The sequence below is a fragment of the Lepisosteus oculatus genome, chromosome 9, assembly GCF_040954835.1.
Source record: "Lepisosteus oculatus isolate fLepOcu1 chromosome 9, fLepOcu1.hap2, whole genome shotgun sequence".
NCBI classification, from domain to species: Eukaryota; Metazoa; Chordata; class Actinopteri; order Semionotiformes; family Lepisosteidae; genus Lepisosteus; species Lepisosteus oculatus.
The window spans coordinates 43,230,689-43,237,190 of NC_090704.1; the positions used below are offsets into that span (position 1 = coordinate 43,230,689).

General features: G+C 40.5%; 1 long non-coding RNA gene across 1 annotated transcript; it reads left to right on the top strand.

The window, feature by feature from the left end:
- The first annotated feature begins 4,632 nt into the window (after positions 1-4,632).
- On the top strand, positions 4,633-5,739 carry LOC138241156 (uncharacterized). Its single transcript, XR_011190334.1, has 2 exons — positions 4,633-5,134; positions 5,298-5,739. It is a non-coding gene; the product is annotated as an uncharacterized lncRNA (long non-coding RNA).
- Positions 5,740-6,502: the final 763 nt, after the last annotated feature.

Consider the following 6,502-nt stretch of genomic DNA (forward strand, 5'->3'; position numbering starts at 1 on the left):
CAGCGCGCAAACAGCCTCCAGTCGGAGAACGCAGAGTCATTTCCTGAGACCCTGTACAATGTCTTCTTGTCTTCGAGGCGTCGTTCATCCCATGTGTGATGGGGAGGGGCTGAGTCGAGCTGGCAGGGGGAATGTTTGCTCATGTGGGCGTTATTTTCATTGGTTTGACATTCAGAGGAAAAAAGAAAACTTACACATTCAGAGAGGAATTCAGAAAACAGACCATATGCCTAAATGGAGATGGACAAAATGTAATTTTGTGTGTGTTACAAGATAGATCTTTCTAAACTGTGTGGTAATGTTGTGACTAGCATTTGTTCATGCTTTTTACTGCTCACTACTTGATGAAACTTGACAATATTGTACAGCTGAACTGTGCTGGAGTGAGAATAAAATGACAAGTAGGGTGTGGCCTGTTAAAACAGTCTGGCTTTACAAGTTCCCTATTAAAAGAGCTTGTGGGCAATAAAAATGCTATTTCTAAGTGTTGAAAATATATTGTGAATATTCTATATCTGTGTGGAGATTTTATTGAGAAAAGGGGTGTTACAAGCTATTATAAAATACTTTTGTGTTCAGTCACTGGTAATATATAATATTATATACAAAGATCAACAGATCATAGTAAGTGTTTTTTTGTATTTATTATGTGGATCAAGAGGGATAATATAGAGCATAATAAATGACTGTGATCGCAATTAGAACTCCATTTAATAATTCCATACACAGAGTCTCCACTGGAAACTGGTGCTTTTACAGAATACGCACTCAGATTCAAGACAGGCTTTAAAATAAGACAGTCAATCAATAAGTAAGTGACAGCACAGCCAGGTGGTAAAAATAGCCTCCTGTAACACAGGATTTACAGTAATTTCCAAATATTGCTTTTGAATCAGCATCATGCCTTTAAAAATGACTGAGTAAAACTGACAAGTTTTAATAGTCAATCTGTGTTCAAACTCAGCATTGTGCTTGGACTGATTTAATATAAGAATGACACTCTGGAACCCTGAATATGCATGTATGCAGTATTATGCATAGTTACAGGTTCGAAAGTTAATGGCATTCAATTGCTGGTAGTTAATTTAATAGTAATAAATGCGGAGAAGAAGTGCAATTTGAATAGTGAGCTTTATGGGGGTAACCCACCAGGCTATGGAGAATGACACTCCGTCTAGAAGGATAGAGCAATTGGAACACTTCCCTTTCAATGAAGGGTGAGCCAGGAAGCTAATGAAAGGGCGAGGATGGGGTGATAGAAGGGCTATGAATAAGAAATGTGTGTGAACACGTGAGCAGGAAGTGTGATACTAATACTGTAGGTTGGCAGGTGGAAGAGGATGAGTGTAGGGGTTGGCCTCCTCCTAAACGTCTGCTTAAAATTCTGTTTTCTAGATTCAGTAACTGAACACGCACAAACCTGTTTTTAAAAAGTTAAAAATAAGGTTTTCATTCCAACTCGGCTCTGAATGACTAATACGTTTGTTAGTTGCTTAATGGGACCAATTTAACTGCTTCTCCTAGCTCTTTGCATGCTGGTGTTTTGAAGAGACCAGGGAATCCTGCAGATATACTGGCCCTCCAATGAGTCAATGAGAGAGTTCTACACAGGAGAAGGTTCTGCATAAAAGTTGTATCAGTTAAAATCTACCCCAGGGCTAATATTTCTCAAATGCCTGACAAAACTTAAATGCTTCCTGAGAAATGTACAAAGACCAGATGGCCTCAGTTTTCTTTGCATTAATAAGTGAAAAATGTTTTCAGGTCCAGGAAGTGGATATTAGAACAAGGCAGGCAAGGGCTTTTATGGTTTCTGCAGAACAGAGCAATTGCTAAGAAAAGTAACTAAAGTACTAAACTAGAAGATAATAGGCTGGTCTTTGGCCATGATGCTGATCTCTCATGCATTTCCAAACCAGCATCTTGTTCACAGATTATTGAAGTCATTAATGGGTCCTCCACCTTCCCAGATGTACAAAATAAGCCAGATGTGTTCCATCTTAAAAAAAAAATGCTGAACCTGGTCTTTGAGCATCTGATGTGTTAATCTTGGCAGAAGAAGGGAGATAGACGGAACCCCCTTAAAGCCCCAGAGTTTATTTTATGACCCATTTCTCTATCTGCATTTGTTTTCCTTGATTGACCTTGATTAACTCGATTAACATGACTTATTATTAATAATAATTATTATATTTTTATACCACTAGACAACCATAGCCCTAGACAATATGCCAGAAAGGAAGTTACTAGCACAGGTCAAATCACATTTGCAATCTTTTCTTTTTCCAAGAACTTGTACCAAATTTAAGTCTACAACAAACTGATCTGCAGCATGAGCACAAACCCATCTGGCTCACAGGTCTGAATGGTTTCAGGCGGGTGGGAAATTCCGCATGGTGCAACTACACACCACAGGGGTTGTTTGCAATGTGAAAGAAAAGGCAGAAGAGTCGGCAAGATGAAGAGCCGGGTCATATTCCATTTTAGTAAATTTGACTGATACATCTAAGAGGGACCAAATAAACTTTATATCCAAGAAGAGCAGCTTTAAAAACTGGTTGCCAGTTGCTTCAGTCGTTGCATTCTCTTCTATCACTCTTAAAGGGTCCGGAGATACGGAATTTGGATTTCCAGCACAGAGAGACTTCCTGATTGGAGGCAAAGTGAAACATCCTGTCCAGTTCATTGAAGCGGCACCAGGAGAAGCGGACACACCTCTTCGCTGTCATCTCACTAATCTAAGGCCCCCAGCCCTTGACCCTGCCAGGGCCGGGATTCGAGACGTGGAGCTGCCTTCCTTCCTGAGCACTTCCACTGCAGCCCCTGGTATTCAGAGAACGTGAGGCTTGTCAGGAGAGCCTTCCCTGCCACCCTCTGCAGCACTGCCCCTTGTTATCTGAATAGTGTCTAGGTACCAAAATCCCTAAACAATCAAATGCCTCTTCATTGGTCTTGACTGTCTGCCCTTCCTTGTCATGTTTCATTGTTTCAGCATTAAGAAAAGCACAGGATGAACAGCACTGCAGTGCACAGCTTTTGTTTGCAATGCCAACACAGCCAAGACAACAGACTTTCCAGTTTGTGTATGCATGACCCTGTGTATAACACACGCATTCATTTCGATGCTAATGTTCTGTGGAAGAGCCTGATAGACACAGGGCTTAAACAGTTGTGAGAACAGAACTAGAGAGTTAAAAGGCCACCACCTGCATGCCACACAAATACTTAGAAAACAAGGCCTGTCTGTTTACATTCACATCGGAACACAGAGCAGCAAGCAGGCTTTCTTTGCAGGGTCTGTCTTGTCGTGTTTTCACTTCCCAGTTTACCTTACATTCAATGAAGAGGAAACACATTGCCAACCTTTCCCAACACCATGGAAAATTAGTGACTTTTTCTGGATAAATTCTAAAATGGACAATTATTATAGGACAATACTTTGAAATATTTTTGAAAGAAATCCATTTCATCACTACAAAATGCACATGCCTTAAATGTAAGCCTTATTGAAACAGTTAACTTTATAATCATGTCCACATTATACTCCACGTGAAAGAGGCTGGGTGATGCAATGACAAGGTGGATGGTGCTGCTGCCTCACAGCTCTTAGACCTGGGTTATGGTTCTGAAAAGTGACGAATTCTGTGCAAAGTCTGTTCCATGTGAGTTTTCTCTTCTCCTGGTGTTGCAGTTTCCTCCTACAGTTCAAAGACATGCTTTCCAGGTTAATTGGGGCCACTAAACTGCCTGTTTAATTGAATGTGCATGTGTGCCCTCCTACGGACTTGTGTTCTGTCCTGTGCCAACTAGGTTCAGCCCCAGCTCACTGTGAATCTTTAAGGACAAAGCTTTTACTGAAAATGGATGGATGACTGGAGCTCAACAATACCAAAAGACAGACCCTCCACTGAGCTCCACAAGTTAAAAGGAAAGTTCTATATAATGGGTAGCTTTATTCTGGGAAGGGGCAGTTCTGTGCAATCAGACACTACAATCTAAGGAGACATTAGCACTGATGGTTTAAAATTAGACTACTTGTCTGCTTCTGCAGAATGTATATTAAGGATCTGTTTGATGAACATCTGCTTTTCCTTCCATTTGAGAGTGGTATGTTCTATAATTTGAAAAACCAGAACCAGAAAGCTTGTTAAGGATTTTGAATGAGGAGTTCCTCACTGCATTTGCTTTCTGTAACATGCGATCCACATGTCTTATAGACATTAAAACATAATTAAAATATAATAGCTGACAGCATAGATATAGTACTGTATGTCATTCCCAGTACTCATGGGACACCACTCAGATAAGGCTAGGTTTCACATCCAGTCTGCACTTGGAAAATGTACAGTGTGCTTTTAAAGATTTATAAGTGAATTTGACTTAGGTCCTGCCAAGGAGTCTTTATACATATGAGTCTTGTATAAAATAATGGATACTTTCACGTCCAATATCACATTACAGCACAATAGTATTTTTCCTTTTAATTTTTTACTCTTTGAAATAATGCACAGCCTGAACTGCTGAGGCTTGTTAGCACTTTTGTATCTGTATAGCCCCCCTCAGCCTGAGTGTCTGCACTCCACACAGATGTTTTTTGTTAAAACGTGGCCTCATAAGATAATTACGTGGAAACAGACGTCTGCACTTCAAGGCTGAAACGTTAAGGTTATACTTTCTTACTGGCATGGTTCCTTTCAGGATATTTGTCTCTGTCTTCCCTCATACCTTTGGGTAAAATGGGTTCCTGGTGCTGCTGGAGATGCAACTATCAAAAACCAGCCTGGAGCGGCATTAGTTTGATTGTTATGCAATGTTAATGTACTGAGATTGATGTTAATCTGGAGAATACTGTACCTCTATGGGCCAGTTACAACAAAGCAACTTAAGTTAGGAAAAAAAAACTTCATAAAGAAGAAGCATTTCTGCTAGGACCAAAAAGGAAAAATGGCCACAACCAGAGCTATTCAAATCCACCTTCACTGAAGAAAACTGTTCATGGTTGTGATTTGCTGAAACAATTTGTTGATGAGATGGATGGGTTTTAACACATTGTGTGAAAGGAATGTCTCTGTCCCAGGTTCAGCAGCAGCGTAAATTAGTGAGATGCTGACAGAGGAGAAAAGAAAGAGAAGAGGTACGCTTTGTCATACTGGGTAAACCAGGCACAATGTATGCCCTGTGTCTGGGATCCCCCCAGAAAACCAAATACATATGGTCGCTGAGTTGTGTGACATATTGTTGCATTCCAGTTCAATGTCCGTGAAATTTAAAGCCAAGGATTTGTCTTTTCCTTTCAGGATATACAACTCCTTTGGGAAAATCCTGGAATTCTGAGGCCATGCAAGAGCCTCCAGCATGGATTCAGACTGAGTCAGGCCTCAACATGAACAGTGATCTTATAAATACAGGTCATGTTTAAGGTTTGACGAGAGCCCCTCTGCAGTTTTTCATTCTTAAAAAGTAAAACTTCGTAAATCTAGGGCAATGTTCATAGACATTTTACTCCATTGCAATTTTCCTTCCTGTATTCTGAATTTCTTTTGCAGTAAACCTAAACTATCACCTGCTATTGCCGAGGATGACAGACAAGCTTATTTTGTAGTTTACGATCCGTACTGGTGCAAGTTATAAAAAGCATTGACATGATGGTGTATGATCGTGATTGGGTACAGTTGCGTGAGATTGACTTGTCATTGTTATCCCTCCTGAATTTCAGTGAATAAATTCCATTGATTGTTACACTGAATTAATTAATGAGTAACCTTGGTGCAGGATGACAACAGTTGAACTTACAGCTGTACGTGCTAAGAGTACCAGCCAGTATGAGTATGAACATGGATTTTGGCAACAGTGCTTTCCTGTATTGGTAAACCCGGAGTACAAACAGAGAAAATAACTTGTGAGATTTATAATTATAAAGAGCATTGGGACCAATGCTTACAGTAAAGCTTAAGCTTTTGGAATATATGAAAATAGTATCTTTATGCTTGTGTACTGTAGTCTACGCAACAAATAATGCTGTGGAGGATGCAAAGAAAAGGTCATTGCGGTACGGACAGGGGCTGCCATGCCCTAGATTAAGTACAGCTCCGATGGCATGGGAGGCTGAGTGACTGGCATGAGAATGCAGATATACTGTAATGTTCTGTTCAGTTCAATCGGACGGTTAGCCTATCAGGGAGCTCATATCCAGCCATATCACGAGCGGCCTAGCTGATGGTGGTGTAGGAGACGGACAAGGTCAGAGCTAGAAAAGGACCATTTAAAGCAGACCAAAAATGCTTTTGTGCTGGAGCCATTCTCTTTAATTTAATTAAGAGCCTTGTGTTAACCCTCAGGATGGATCTTGTTGTCTTCCTCCTGACCCTGCCTTAGCTTGATCCTGATGCTTTTCTAGTTCTCTGACTAGACAAAGCTAAATATGTGCTAGGAATCCTCGAGCGGCAAGGTATTTACCTATCCAGACATTGTCTTTGGTAAAGATGCCTGTAAATCTTCCAGG